This window comes from Diceros bicornis, chromosome 15 (assembly GCF_020826845.1).
Source record: "Diceros bicornis minor isolate mBicDic1 chromosome 15, mDicBic1.mat.cur, whole genome shotgun sequence".
NCBI lineage: Eukaryota > Metazoa > Chordata > Mammalia > Perissodactyla > Rhinocerotidae > Diceros > Diceros bicornis.
This window is the reverse complement of record NC_080754.1, coordinates 55,942,606-55,956,985: the sequence shown is the minus strand read 5'-3', so window position 1 is coordinate 55,956,985 and position 14,380 is coordinate 55,942,606. Positions and strand designations below refer to the sequence as shown.

The following is a 14,380-nucleotide window of genomic DNA, read 5'->3' as shown; positions in this document are numbered from 1 at the left end:
TCTTTTGTTTCTTAAAAAGAATCAGTTTACGGGGCCGGCCCGGTGGCGCAAGCGGTTAAGTGCGCGCGCTCCGCTGCGGCGGCCCGGGGTTCGCTGGTTCGGATCCCGGGCGCGCACCGAAGTACTGCTTGGTAAGCCATGCTGTGGCGGCGTCCCATATAAAGTGGAGGAAGATAGGCACCGATGTTAGCCCAGGGCCGTCTTCCTCAGCAAAAAAAGAGGAGGATTGGCGGATGTTAGCTCAGGGCTGATCTCCTCACAAAAAAAAAAAAAAAAAAAAAAAAAAAAAAAAAAAAAAAAGAATCAGTTTACTATAATCCTTATGTTAAAGAGACACATTTTGGGGTGGCAAATTTTGTTATTCTTCATTATACCCTGATGTTCACACAACAACAAAATTGCTTTAGGCCTTAGGAACCTAGAAAAGCCTGTTTGTTGAGTTCCCTTCTATGTTCTTCTGTTTCTGTGTGGCCAAATAGTTGTTTTCCAAACGTTTGCTCCTTTTCACCTACAAGTGAATTGCCTTCCTTCCCTTTGAAGTCCCTATCTCTCCCTACCCACAACATCATCTTTTGTCTTTAGCTGAGGGTAATATTTAAGGTGAAAGCTTCAGCCATTTTGATGAGTTATTTGGTTTTGCTGGCTTTCTCCCATGTATACATGTTATTAAACTTTTTTTTGTTTTTCTCCTGTTAATCTGTCTCATGTCAATTTAATTCTTAGACCAGCCAGAAGGACCTAGAAGAGTAGAGGAAAATTTCTTCCTCTCCTACAGTACCTACACAAACCTAGATGGTATATAGCCTACGATACACCTAGGTTATATGGTACTAATCTTATGGGACCATTGTCATGTATGTGATCTGTCGTTGACCAAAACATCGTTATATGGTGCATGATTGTGCATGTGACTTGTGTCTATTGAAATGGAGCATTAGTTTTGGTCACATTCAGATGTTACCAGGAGTATACATGGTGTTTGGATCCATCAGAGCTGTCAGTGGTTGTATGTTATTCTGGTTCATTGTGAGGTAGAGTAAAATGGAGTAAACTTGAGCCTGGAGCTAAACTGCCTCCATAAATGAACAGATTTAACTGTATGCTCTAGGATTAAGTCCATGTTTTCAGACAACACTTAGTTCTTAAAAGCCCATCTCAAAATAAAAGTGGACTCCTGATTTGGCTCCCCAATTTACTCGCACAAAATTTAGCATTATAATTTCTTCAGTTAATCTGCAAAATGTGTATATCCAAGCAATATGACTAGACCAGCTTTCTAAACTCTGTCTTATGTGCAGTATTTTACTGAACTGTTAACTAGTGAGAAAATTTTAGAAAATAAATAAAAGAGAAAGAAAGGAAAAAAGAAACAGAGAAATCAATTATTAGGTTTAAAATTTAAATAGTTTGGAATTTTAAGGCTTGGCAGCTGAAGATCTCATACTCGCAGTTGCTTTAATGTACTCTACAGGGCTCAGCACAATAGATATGCAATAAATATTTGTTGAATAAGCAAATGATTGAACAATATAGAATATTGATCCTCCAAACCCTTATAGAGGGTTTCTTGTATTTCTTAAATAATGAATAGGGCATGTTATATGCCAAACAATTTTATAAGTATTTTATAAAAATTAATTTATTTAATCCTCCCCAAAATTTTACTGGGTAGGTACCAGTAATATTTCTATCTTATAATAAGGAAGCTGGGTTACAGGGAGATTTAGTAACTTGCCCAAGATCAAATCTAGACAGACTGCCCGGGGTCTGTGCTAATAGTTAATCATATTACTAACTCTGCTTCACATATATGACCCTGAACTATCTGCCATCCAATTTTCAGCAAAAGTCTAGCTGAGGTTGTGAGATTGTGTGTGTATGTGTGCTTGTGTGTGTCATGGGAAGGGGGTTGGTGTTTGAAGGATATGGCTACTATGCATATCTTGATACTAGTGTTTCTCACCTTTTCTTTTTTTTTTCCTCTAGCATAACTGAATTATATGCTATATCTCATGGGTTATATAGTGCATAGCAGAGATAATACTCTCTTAGTAAGCATTTTATTCTCAGGGGTGAAGAACAGATATAGTTGGAAATCGGTTTCTCCACATCAGGTTCTTCCCAGGTGGAGCATACCTCCCTTTTATTCTTTCTCCGTTCCAATGCAAATCTGTCTTCTATATTCTGGAACTTATTCCTGAATCAAATCATACATTTAGATGGCATTCAGAATTATTTTTATAATAACTCTGCACTATCTCCTCATATTGAAATATTGACAGACATTTGAGAAAACAATTATGTGAAACTCAGTGTAACATTCATTATGCGGAGGTTGTCGAGGATGCATCATTATATCATTTAGCGTCTCCCAAAGAGAGATGTTTCCATCCTAAGTGCCAACAAAGCTATTGCTTTCCTCAAATAATTGGTATGTTTTTATTTTGTAGATAATGTGAACTGTGAGGCAGATTATGTTCTATTTTTTGTTTTGTTTTGACCACTATGATGATATTTCAAGTTTGCATCTCTTTTTTTCCTTCCTTCCCTCTTTCCTTCCTTCCTCTCTTTTTTCTCTTTTTTTCCCTAGTTTGCTGTCTTTCTCCTGCCCCTGTGTGTAGTTAATTCTTTCTCATCTTTTGGATTTCATCTTACATGCCACTTCCTTGATGATGAATTCTTCCTTGACTTCTCAACCTGGATCAGAGCCCTGGCTACGTGCTGTCCGAGCGTGCTGCACTTCTGCTGTGTTAGTCGTGTCTGTAGCCCCAGCAACTAGCAGTCTCGGGCACACAGTCATTCCTCTACAAAGTGTTGTTTAATGAAGAAGTGAATGACTAACAGCAAGGATGATTTCATATTGATTTTCATTAGGTTGAACTAAACATCTCAAATTCTTTCTGGCTAAGGTCAGAAATAGCCTTGGTGGCAGAGTCGTGGCTGAGCAGGTAACGGGGATTCTCATGATTCCAGAGCTATGGGGAGAGGAGACAGGGCATGGTAGATTGCTTCTACATCCACAATGAGACTCCAATTGTAGTAGACCTCAGAGGCGGGGACACCATGATTCTGAACTATGATTTCAACATGCTGTCCTAGCTAAAAGCATTTCAGTAAAACAAACTTGCACAGCTGATGTCTTTAACAGTGTAGATGTATAGGATCCTCCTGAAATCTTGTAGTACTGTTTTACTTTAAAATATAGCAAAGTTATTCCTGGGTGCCCTTTAAATGAGAGAGAGAGAGAGATCGTGGTCATTGAGGATCCCAAGCAATCTTATGATCACCATTTTGTCCTCATCCTCATCACTTCCTTTTGGAAGTTATTCTGTGAAATCCTATGGTTTTGTTGGAACAGAAACGAGTGAAAAAATTTTCATCTTTAAAGGCCATTATGGGTAGGTATGTTGTATTTATTTCTTTGGTATATTTTGTAGTAATTCATGAAATAAGATCAGGACTCCATTTCTTGATTGATACATCCTGTTTCATACAATGAATGATACAACCTGTTGATTTTAAGGAAGACTATCATGTTTTAGTGAACTTGTTTTTATTATAGAAATCAGACAAGCCCATGAAGAAAATTTGGAACTTTAGAACACTAGAGATTACTCCAGCCATCCAAAAACCACTAGAGTTACTTTTCTGGTGTTTTGCCATGTGTCTTTTAAAGTAAAACTCTTAACTTGAAAATACAACCTCAGAAACACCAAAGGATACACAATACAAAGAGTTAAGGCAGCTTACAAAAAGGACCTGATGCTGTGAACTCACTGCTGCCTGGCAAAAGCTGTGAGTCAACCATACAGCTTACAGGAAAGAAAATCTAGTGGGTTAGAAATGAAAAATTTGGTTTACTTAATTTGAATGAACTTTACAATATTTATTTTCAATCAAAAATTGAACTATTTGGTTTACATGGTCACTAGTAAAACTACCACTTCATGTATATACATACATGTGTAAATATAGATGTGCTTACATTTGACACAGATGTCTGCCATCATGGAAACAAAGTTTTAGCATAAATAACACTGAAATTTGAATTGTTTATTATTATAATAAAGTTCTCACTTTTAAAGTTTTTTACATTATTTGCTATCTATTTCCAATATTAAAACTGGAGATTGATCTCAACATCTTTGAGATTATGCCCTGACCCACTTGCGAGAATAAAAGGAACATGTCACTATTTAACCCAATAAGAAAATAATTTGTGCTTTTGTTAAGGAGTGGATATTTCATAATCAGATTACAAGAAAATATAAGATAGTATTTACAATTTCTTATTTGTTGTTTTTGTTTTGTTCTTTTTTTGCTACTGTAAGTGTTCTAGGTAATGGGCAAGGCAAATTTTATATTGCCAATATTATATGCATGTTGCAATACATTCTTAGATATTTGGAATATCTAGAATTTATATTATTGGAATCAGAAACATAACTCACTTACCTTCCACAATCTATTTGCGCCGATCATTTTGACAAACATCTTTCTAAAATGAATAACCCTCTGCCCTGCCTTAGTAAGTAGATGATTCTGAATGTAACTTACACTTCTCTTTATGATTCTAAGTCCTATCTCTCTCCTCGTTTCTAAAGAAAATATCTTCATATATATTGCAAAACGTATTCTATTTCATATCCTTTGAGATTCACTGCTATAATTATTTCCTCCATTGGTAGCAGCGGCAATTGATCCTTATTCTTTTATTCCTAAATATGCTTGTGTCTTCCTCTTTCTAAGTTAATCCTTTGCTTAGATTTGCTACTCTCTTGTAACTATTGTTCTTTTTCTACCTTCCTCATTAAATGCGAAATATCCCCCATATATCACCCAATAGACCTCATGTCTTCTCTAAACAATTTAGAGGGCGTTTCTTTATTCTCTTTCATTTTTATCTCCTCTGCCTGCCCTTATGTTGAATTTTGAATGTCAGTAACAGAACCTAGAAATAGGTATTTTTATACAATACAGTTTATGCTATAAAAAAGCACACCCTCCAAATCAAAGTATTTCATAAAAGTTATTAAAAGCATAAAATGAACAAAGCTATCATTGAATTCATCTATATACTCCTACTGAATGCAGTTTGAAAACAAATCATGAATTTTACATTGTAAGGATCAGGGAAGTTGGAGTACAAGGCTTATGCATCTTAGATATGTAAAAAAAATTTGATAAAGTGGCATATTTCTTATTGTTTGTAACCTCATTTTAATTATGTTTCATAACATTAAAACATGCTTTAAACAAATATAAAGGCGATGTGAAACTTACATGGATACTTTTCCCTCTCTTGCATTTTAATATAATTATTGCAGTACCTCTTTTGGATGTTAAGGTGTTCTTATCACTCTATTCTCAGCTTCCTGCAATTCTGATTGAGAAGAGAATTTTTGGTAGCCTGTTAACTTGCTGTTCAGTTCCTTGGAGAAGAATGATGTGACTATTTCATAGAATTCATATTCCAATTTGGTTATGACTCTGCCTTATGCAGATGTCCTGGAGGACAGACATTCAAAGGTGGTTCTATAGGAAGAGTAATAGTAGTATTGATAGAAACCAGAAAGTTGGGACAGAAGCCTTCTTTAAATTAAGTTTTAGATGTAAGAAATTTAGAAATATAGTGAGATAATTCAATACCAATATCTTGAAAGATGTTGAAGATATATGACAAAAACTCAGAAGAGAAGTCAGAGATAAATTTATTTTTAGCATTCTCAGTATATAGCCATTAAGGAGGATTAAATCAACAAGGGAAGAAATCTAGAGAGAGAACAGCGCTTTTTCGTTGAGCCTCAGGGAATACTTACATTTGGGAGGTTAGTGAGGAGAGAGTGCCGAGTAAAGGGTCTGAAAGTAATGACTAGTCAGGTTAAAGGAACTCTAAGAATATGCAGTGTTAGGCAAAAAGATCTTTTCCAAGAATGAAGAATTGGGCAGTGGTGACAAATATGGCAGTAAGATTTACAAGAACTAAAACCTAGAAGAGCACATTTGATTAGTCAATAGTAAAGTAATTTGAGGTATAAAGCGCCTGTTTATATATATGTGGGTGAATAAGCCCAATTGACGAGATTAAGGAGGGGAAGAGGTTATAATAAAATAAAAGTAGTTGGCACAGAACAGTAAATTGAGAATTTTGTGGAGAAAAGTTTCAATTTTGTCTTTCAATGCTGAGTATCTCATTGACCCTTCACCTGCATTTGTTCTACACACTGTCTTTCCTTTCTTTTCTTATCTTTCTCTTCTTTCATTTCAAGTCAGTGTATCTGATTAGGGAACTGGGTTTACATGCCTGTTTCCTGGCAGCAATGAAGACTGGAATCATAAAGTAGGAAATTCCTTCCAACACATGGAGTGTGTTCAAAAGGTGCTAGATAGCTAAAAAAGCACAGTAAATGTCCACTAAGACATTGTGTGATCACTCCTATTTGGGTGGAGTATAAAGCTCACTTTGAGGAATAGTGTAAAATTGTAAAAATACAGCTGGCCAATTCAGGAGAGTCTTAAGTATCAGACTAATGAATTGAGACTATTTGGTACTGTCAAGGAAGCAAACAATGTAATAGTGCATTGTTTTCAAAAGATTAATATGGCAATAATATATGGAAAAGAGATAAGAGCAGAATCAACTAAACTAGTTAAGAGATTTTTGCAACAGTGAAGTCAAAGTATCTCATGAGTTCTGCCTTTTCAAATCTGGAGGCAGCAGGATTGAAAAGAGGTGGGAGATAGAACGATGATATGTATACTATGCAAATAGATTTTAAAGAACTTGACATCTGACGTGGGGGCAAGTAGAAAAATGATCTAAAAGTTGAAACTAGTTGCCTATGTTAAGTATATGAAAGGAGAAGAGACCAAGGTGATGAATTACATTTTTGTCTTGATAAGGTTTGTGTTGGAACATTCAGGTAGACATTCAGTTTTGGGAAATAGACATAGGTGAGGCAGAGGCTAAGTGTATGATAAAGCAAGCATTTTAAAATATAAATTTTGGGATTCAAATTCAGAAGAGAGACACTTCTTTCTCTGAGACCAAATGATAGAATAAGAGATAAATATGGTAAAAGTAGTTTGCTGAGTTTGGAAGGATATTACCTGAGGAGGTTCATACTGGGAGTTGTTAATAAAGTGTGTGTGAGTTGGAGATTTAAAAAGATATGGGGGGGCCGGCCCCGTGGCTTAGCGGTTAAGTGCACGCGCTCCGCTATGGCGGCCCGGGTTCGGATCCTGGGTGCGCACCGACGCATCGCTTCTCCAGCCATGCTGAGGCCGCGTCCCACATACAGCAACTAGAAGGATGTGCAATTATGACATACAACTATCTACTGGGGCTTTGGGGAACAAAAGGAGGAGGATTGGCAATAGATGTTAGCTCAGACTGGTCTTCCTCAGCAAAAAGAGGAGGATTAGCATGGATGTTAGCTCAGGGCTGATCTTCCTCACACAAAAAAAAAAAAAGATAGGGGGATATTCAAATTTTGGTATTGCTTTCTTGGGCTTGTGCTAGGGAATGAAAAAAAAGTGTGAATTAAATGTTTTGCAATAGTTAGTTCACAGTAAAAGATGAATGCCTTGCTTTTTTTAGGGGAATTTGGCTTCATGTATTTAAATCTTTGATCAAAAATAATTCATGGCCTGGAAGCAGAGTAAAGGCATCCCACTCTGGGGAAATCTGAGATTGGGGATGGGTGCAGTGGTGCAAACAAAGCCCGTGATGAGTTCTGGAGTCAATTATAATTAGAGATTAAAGAACTGAGTAAATTGACAGGGTTGAGTGATAGAAGTTCATACTGAGAATAAGAAGAGCAAATTTAGTGAACCTGAAAGAAAGAAAAGGTAAAAGATTTATAATAATGGAGAGAAAGTACATAATTTGAGATCTTGAAGGTGGAGGAGTTCTGTGTGATATCCATGCTGATGAGAGTATGGTGTGGGGCTTGAAGGACATAACATGAGTGTAGTTTTTCTTTTGATCCCATCTCTTCATTTATTAAACTATATCATCTTTCAGATTATACCATATATAATAGATGCCAAGGAAAGAAGTTAATCGGTAGGAGATAGATTAGCAATAGGAAAAATGGGATTGAAAGAATGATGGGAACGTGGGAAAAGGAGAAAAGTGATCCAGCTGTTCATTTTGTTTTAGCTGACGGAGGCAAATTTCTGAGGAATTCCAGTGGTTAGTAGATGGGACGGGTATGTCGGGGGAAGAAGAAGAATCTCCCTCTGCCTTAAGGTTCTTATGGCTGGCCAAATAATTAACAAGACAGGTTAGCAGGAGAAAATAATACCAAGTTTAATAACATGTATACATGGGAGAAAGCAGGGACACTGCATTTTTTAACACAATAGCAGAAACTCTTGTCTTAAATATCATGTTCAGCCAATGACAAAGGAGGATTTTGGGGGTGGGGGGAGTTAGTTACAGGAGATTACCACTAAAGCACAGTAAACAAGAGTAAGGTTATTATGCAGATTTAAGGCCTCACCTTTTACATTGATAAGCCTCTAGAAATGAGACCATCCCCCCGCTTCCCAAAACAGAGGGAGATACCTTTATAAATGGAGATTTCCCTTATAAATGTAAATGTTTGTCTGGCAACTCCTTGCTGGGCCACCCAGAGAATGTGGCCAGAGAGACAGAACTTCTGATAAGATGGGCTTGTTGGTGCCTTTCTTATTGTAACATTTATTTTACATTATGTTTATAGCCATCATGATAGAAGATCTGTTCCAGGAAGGAGCCACCATGTCAAATTCTTTAGGCAGTTAGTGGGGGAGGTCAAATGTCCCTAGAGAAAACAACCAAGGTAAAGAGATAGATTTCAGGGTGGCCAAATCTTGATCTCCCACAGTCCCGCCTTTGAAACTAAAAGTTTCACAGTCCTTTTGAAACTTAAAGAAGTTTTATAGTCCAGAAGCTGAGTTGGTAGATTGTTTCATCTCACTGAACACATTTCTTAGTCTTGATAATAGATCAGTTCAGTTAAGTTCATTTTGGAAGGTGGTGATGCAGGTGGGCTCTCAAGGTTACGCCTATATTATGGAAGCAAGCAATCAAGTATTTAATAGAAGCATTTCTATGTAAACAAAAGAAAAACAAGGTTAATGGTTGGAGCAAATTGTAAACCAGTTTCTGAGGTCAGAGGACAGCCAGTTAAGATGATTTTTAGATGTCAGCGTCAAAGTATCTTTTGTAGTTTAAAATGTCTCTGATGGTGTCGTCAGGTCATCTCTTAAGTTTATATCAAGTCCATCAGCTTTAGTTTGTAAGGCTTCAGGAAAAAGGGCAGGTTCAGTTTTCAGTGATTTCAAATGAAAATGATGGAAAAAATTAAAAACGTTAGTTTGGACATCTGTAGCCAGATATTTCAGGAGACTAGAAGAAATCAGGATCCAGTCCAGTCAACAGATATAAAACAAAAACCTCAAAAGACAATTAACAAAACTAGGATCTAATATCTGTAAATGTATACTATAGTTTTTACTGAAATATAATTTTTTTTTCTAAAATCACCCTCATTTTTATTAAGATAGCCAAATTAAAACTAACTAGTTTGTAAAATAAGTTTAGTTCTAATAGAGTTGGCCCAATTATTTACATAAGTACAGCAAGAATAGCAATTGATCACATAGGCTCTTTTAAATCTGCTTTGCTGGAACTTTTTATAAGGAATCTCAGATTTAACTTTAAAGGCCTCTCCAGGCACGGAAAGCCAAGCCAAGGATTTTGTCATCAGACTTCGCCTGTAATACCTACAGATTTGGGTGAATTCCTCTCTTCCGAGGTTCCCCCAAAATATTTCCAGGTTCCTTGTGTCTGCCAGATAAGTGACATTTTTACTTATCCTGGTAAGTGCTGCTTGGAACATAAGGTACCAGGCCAATATTTTCAGGTGGCTTTATTCTATAAAGTCCAATCTTCATTTCTCAAAAGCTGTATGGTTATATCGCAAATATGATGTTCTAGTCACAGCCTTGGTAATATAACCAGTGTTTCTAATTGTGTCCTGTTATAAGGAGAACAGATTTTTATTCAACTTATGTAAATAACTATATTGCCATGAAAACTATACTCAATCACTAAGAGTTTCCAAATTTGAGGGATCAGATAGAGAGAAAAAGATAAATATTTTAATTTTACTTATAAAAGTATCATTTACCAAATTGCTATAAGTCATAGCTAGCTCAGGAGAAAAGAGAAAAAGTTTTCCTTAAATCTGAAAAAACAAAACATTAAAAATTCAGCAATACTTCAAATGAAAAATCATAAAAATTATAATCATCCTTATCAGTTTATTCAGTTCTGTGTAATCTATTCTTGATCCCAATCTTTTTGTTAGCAGCTTCATGAAGTCATCAGTTTCTCCATCGGATTTGTGTAATTTTTTTATCAAGTTCAATTTTATGATCAGAAAGTTTGTCAGAAACTTGTATTTTAGAGTAAGTGTTAAAGTCTTTTCCATGAACTTCTCTGAAGATGAAACATATTTTGTAAAAGCATTAGTGCAAAGAAATAAGTCTGTAAACAACAAGATCTCAAAATGGCAATTGACAAGGAAATTTGGTTAATTTTGTGACATACAACACTTTAAAATAATAATAACCAGAATTATGACTGATAACCAGGACAGATCAGAATTTCAGTAATGTTATACAATTTTAAAACACCTATATCAATAACATTAACCCACAAAATACCACCTAAACAGGCTTATCATCACTTGTCTGACAATGTTTTCTATGTAATTTAACATACTGAATAAGCCTAATAAGTTTAGTATCTTTCCCCTTATAGGAAGAGAGCAAATTTCTTTGAGAAGTTTCAGGGCCCTTTGAAAATTCTCAAAGAAAAAAAGACTTATTTTAAGATATGAATTTTGGTGGAGCTTGTCAAAAATATAAACAATCAAAGCAAACACAGCATTAACAGTCTAAAAAGCCTTAATAGAGACCTCAGTCGTTTGAACGTAGGAAATTATTTTAACAGTTTTTTTTTTTTTTTCTGTCTTTTAGGTAGACTTACTCAAAGGTAAAGAAAAATCTTTTGTAACCTCTTTATCAAGTTTAAGAAAATCATCCTTTTAAGAGAAATAAGACCAAATTATAATTTTGCACCAGCTTACTTCTGCTATTAAAACTCATTTACTTAATTAAATTCATTTTAATCTTAGCCAACTTGACTATGCATAAAACTCCTTTTCCAGAATTCCCTCCACAAACCTTCTATAGCTTTCTTTTTACATTCAGAATTTGTCCCATGTCTTTCTTTTCCCTCCTAGTACTTGAAGACAAATTTATCTTGCTTAATCAAACAAAATATTTCCATTCTTTGTTCTTTATACATCTTACTTTTCCTGTACACAGACATATTTTTCTTAATTTTTAGTAGCTTCAATCACATATACTAATTAGAAATTTTAACCTTTAGAAACCTTAATTTGTAAGTAAAAACTAAGTAAGCAATTATAAACTTTCTTTTACATTAGTATCTTGTGGCTTGGAAAATTTATAAACACTTCATAACTTTTAGAAATATGTTACTTTATAGTACAATCTTTTAATAAAACACTTGTTTACCAATAGACCAAAAACACCTTTTAGTTTTCCTGTAATGAAAAGCCAAAAGTAGACAAATGTACATTTAGCAATCAATGTCTAATATCTTATTTGGAAATGATGATACTCAGTGAATTTTTATCATAAAATTTAGGAAAACTCTAAAGTTTTAAGTTACCAAAAAGAGTTTGGAAGCTGTAACCACCATAACATATAATTATTGTTTAAAGTTCACCCAACATTCATCTTTTTCACAGCTGTTTAGTTACTTATTCCCAATAATTATTTAGATTGCCTACAAGACTTCATAAGACTTCAGATAAAATTAGCCATCATTTAAATTACTATTTTTCTTAACCAGTTCTGTAATAGAAATAACATCAGTTTTTTTTTACAAAATTTTATGTAAATTTCATCACCTCTTATACCTTTAAACATAGTTATCATTAAGATTTCTATCAATAGGTCTTGGTCTTCTCTTGGACAAGAGAAGCATTCCCAGTCAGACATTTTAAAACATACTCAGGCAAAGTTGATGTAACCTCTTTATATAAAATTAGCTCAAACATTCCAACCTTTATAATCTTATCAACACTTACACTTTTACATGTTCTCAATTCAATTGTAACCTGAGTCAAGGTCTTAAGGCTAGTCAAATTTTTCCCTTCCTTTTTCTGGCCTTTTTTTAGGTACCAAATAAATAATTATGTGAGAGCTCTCAAAACAATTTTTTTCCCCTAATTTAGAAGGTTTTCCAATTCAAAGGATCCGTCGTCTGGCCATTGACGAGTAGGATTTTCATTTGTATATTTATTCCAATAGTGACTCGAACCAATAAGCCTTTTTAAGGAAAGACCCGGAGGTAACTTTCCACGCTTAGAATAAATCTACCATGGATGCAAGAGGCGTCCCTGGTGAGGGCGCAGATGATGTAGCCCCCATGATCCACAGAATTCACTCCCAAAGACATTCAGAGAAAGTAAAGACCTTCGTTGCACAGGCGGTAAGGATGGTGTAGTGAAAACCGGTGTCTCCGGTCTTCCACAATAGTGTGGGACGCCTCCAGTCACAGACCCGCTAATCTGTGACACCGGGCAGGCGATACTGGAATGGGATTTTTCCAGCACTAACAAGCAACGAAGGTTAAGACGACAAAAGCCCTTATGGACTGGGCCCAAGTACATCTTCCCAAGTACAACTCCCCTGAGAGCTTGGCACAGCCGGACAAAGAGACAGTTCGGAACCCCAGTCTACTCGACTGGCCAGCAAGGTGCACCCCAGTAAATGCACCTTCTGTATGGTGGAGACGAAGGAGAATATTCTCACTGGTCACAAAGCCAAGTTTTCTCAGGACACAGAACAAGACAGAAGGAAAAACCTCATCCGGTTTTTTTTTTCTTACGTGCACAATGACAGCTTTAGCCACGCCTTAGGTCTCTTGGAGCCAGAATAATACCTAGCGGGGGAGGTGCCGCGGGGTTGGGGACTGTGTGCTTTACAGAGTACCTCGTCGTTGCACGGACATTTTCTTGCAGTTGGCGGGGGACCTGTGTCATCTACCCCGTTCCGTGACCCAACTTATCCTGTCACGGGAGTCTTCTGCAAGTGGCGAGCGCCCTAATGGCTCTTAACTGCTCGACCCGTGCCCACCAAATTTGCGGCCTTTTTGGCTTCCAAGATGCCCTTGGCAATGGCCTTCACTTCATGTGCATATTAACCCACAGCAAAGTTTGTAGACTGCGGTCTGGTGAGACCCGCAAACTCACCAGTCTGTGGGGCCGGCCCGGACAGCAGGCTTATAGGGCCTATGCCTGCGTCCTACCCTATGGTATTTCCTTCTTATGACAAAAGACACAGACAAAAGAGAAAAACAGAGACTACCTCTGGGAGGAAAAGGGATCAAGATCAAAACCAAGAGTACTCTACCAAATTTAAACCAAGAGTCACTAAAAGCACAAGAAACTAGTTTCCCAAATATTTTCTCCTGCCAATCTAAATTTAGAAAGAGAAAAAATTCTCACCATTTCCTTCCGCCGGACTCCACAGATAGAGATTCCGGGAGGCTGACATGGTAAGAAGTCTTACCTTTTGCCGGCTTTCGTCAGGCGTTCCCGTATCTCATCATCTGCAGTAGTCCAGGGAGAAGGCAGGTCTTCCAGCCAGAGAAGGCAACTTGCCAGCAGTGTGGCTCCTGGCGACTATGCCAAAACTGTAGGAGGAAGAGGGAGAATCTCCCTCTGCCCTTTTCCTTAAGGTTCTTCTGGCTGGCCAAATAATCAACAAGACAGGTTAGCAGGAGAAAATAATACCAAGTTTAATAACATGTATACATGGGAGAAACTCAGAAATAAGCAACTCGTCCCTCTGTCTAAGCTGCTTGCTTAAGTATTGCAGCTAAAGGCGAGGAGGGTGTTGGGGGTGGGTAGTGGCCTGGGACTTCAGAGGGCAGGAGGACAATTCTTTTTGGGGTCATCTATAGATAATGTGGTCAGGGAGAGACAGAATTTTTTGATAAAAGAGGCTTGGTGCCTTTGCTATTGTAACCTCTATCCTACATTATCTTTATAGCCATCATGATAGAAGATCTGTTCCAGGAAGGAGCCACCATGTCAAATTCTTTAGGCAGTTAGTGGGGGAGGTCAAATGTCCCTAGAGAAAACAACCAAGGTAAAGAGATAGATTCCAGGGTGGCCAAATCTTGATCTCCCACAGGTACAAAACCTCCAGAAGGATTACAACAGCCTGACTTGAATTGGAGGCCTCAGCTTCCAATTGGAAGGCGGAGCTTTCAAGGTTGCAAGCA

The 14,380-nt window shown here is 36.8% G+C and overlaps 1 protein-coding gene across 6 annotated transcripts in view; it reads right to left on the bottom strand.

Annotated features, from left to right (window-relative positions):
* Positions 1-13,807, bottom strand: part of SLITRK3 (SLIT and NTRK like family member 3) — a 150,252-nt gene extending 136,445 nt beyond the window's left edge. The window contains exons 1-2 of one of the 6 annotated variants that reach the window (XR_009222284.1): positions 13,599-13,807; positions 10,098-10,492 (exon numbers count right to left, since the gene is read on the bottom strand). The gene's annotated coding sequence lies outside the window, so the exon portion shown is untranslated. Of the gene's footprint in view, positions 1-10,097; positions 10,493-13,598 lie in introns of those variants that run through there. The other 5 variants (XR_009222283.1, XR_009222282.1, XR_009222280.1 and 2 more) reach the window with 5 other exon arrangements.
* Positions 13,808-14,380: the final 573 nt, after the last annotated feature.